At 33.7% G+C, this 1,143-nt stretch overlaps 1 non-coding gene across 1 annotated transcript; it reads right to left on the reverse strand.

Annotated features, from left to right (window-relative positions):
• Positions 1-667: 667 nt before the first annotated feature.
• LOC122044581 lies at positions 668-773 on the reverse strand. The gene has a single exon (XR_006129614.1). It is a non-coding gene; the product is annotated as a small nucleolar RNA R71 (small nucleolar RNA).
• Between the last annotated feature and the right edge of the window lie 370 nt (positions 774-1,143).

A 1,143-nucleotide genomic window follows, 5' to 3' on the forward strand; every position in this document is an offset into this window, starting at 1 on the left:
AATTCTAACTTTGCATTCTTGATTTCTAGCACTCTAATCTAACTTTTCTCTGTTTTCTCTTTTGATCTAGTTTCTTTCTTATTTTCTTTTGTAAACATATCTTGCAATTTTTAGCATATGAATTATTCTAGATATTTTTCTTTTTCCTTTTATCTTTTCTTTCTTGTTTTCATTATACACTTTCTTTCTTGCAATTTAAATTCTGCATTTGCTTTCTTGCTTTTCATATTGCATTTTATTTCTTATTTTTGATTCTTGATAATTTTCTTTTTCTTCTTGAATATCCATGAGCACTAACATGTCAAGCAGGCCCATGAGAAGTTTTTCTACACCCTTTTCCGCAAGATTTTTTATCTCCCATTGTGCAACCTCAAATTGAAGCAGAAAGTTTCCAACTAGACCCAGAGATAATTTTTATGATACAAGGTCACAAATTTGGAGGAGAAGTATCAGAAAGTCCTTATCTGCATCTTGAAACATTTTTAGAGATTTGTGATTTGGTGAAATGTGAAGGAGTATCAGCAGATGCAGTTCGATTGATGACATTTCCAGATCAAGGATAAAGCAAGGACTTGGCTATATTCTCTCTGTCCTCAAAGCATCACAAGTTGGGAACAATTGGAGAAGCAATTTCTGAATCATTTTTTCCCTCCAAGTAGAACGGTGTATATGAGGAATTGCATAACAAATTTTTCTCAGGCATATGGAGAATCATTATTTGAAGCATGAGATAGATTCAAGAGTCTTCAAAGACAGTGCCCTCATCATGGTTTTGAAAAATGGTTGATTTTGCACATATTCTATGGGGGAATTTCTTTCTTAGACAAGACTTTATTGGATTCATCAGCTGGAGGTTCTTTTATGGACAAAAGTGTAGATGAAGCTTATTCGTTAATTGATCAAGTGACATTGAACCTCCATGAATGGTCGAACAAAAGTTGGATGGAATTTCCCTCAGATATTCAAAAAGTGCAAGCTATGAATGTAAGAGAGTCTGTCAAACAAAATGAAATTCAACCACCTAAAAATGTTGAAATTCACAAGTCACAGAGTGAGGAGTTCAAACATTTGGGGGCAAAGCTTGATAGTATTGTTTCAAAATGGTTTAAAGAAGATCCCCCTCCTACACAGTCAAGATCTAAT

This window comes from Zingiber officinale, chromosome 2A (genome assembly GCF_018446385.1).
Source record: "Zingiber officinale cultivar Zhangliang chromosome 2A, Zo_v1.1, whole genome shotgun sequence".
Classification (NCBI taxonomy): Eukaryota; Viridiplantae; Streptophyta; class Magnoliopsida; order Zingiberales; family Zingiberaceae; genus Zingiber; species Zingiber officinale.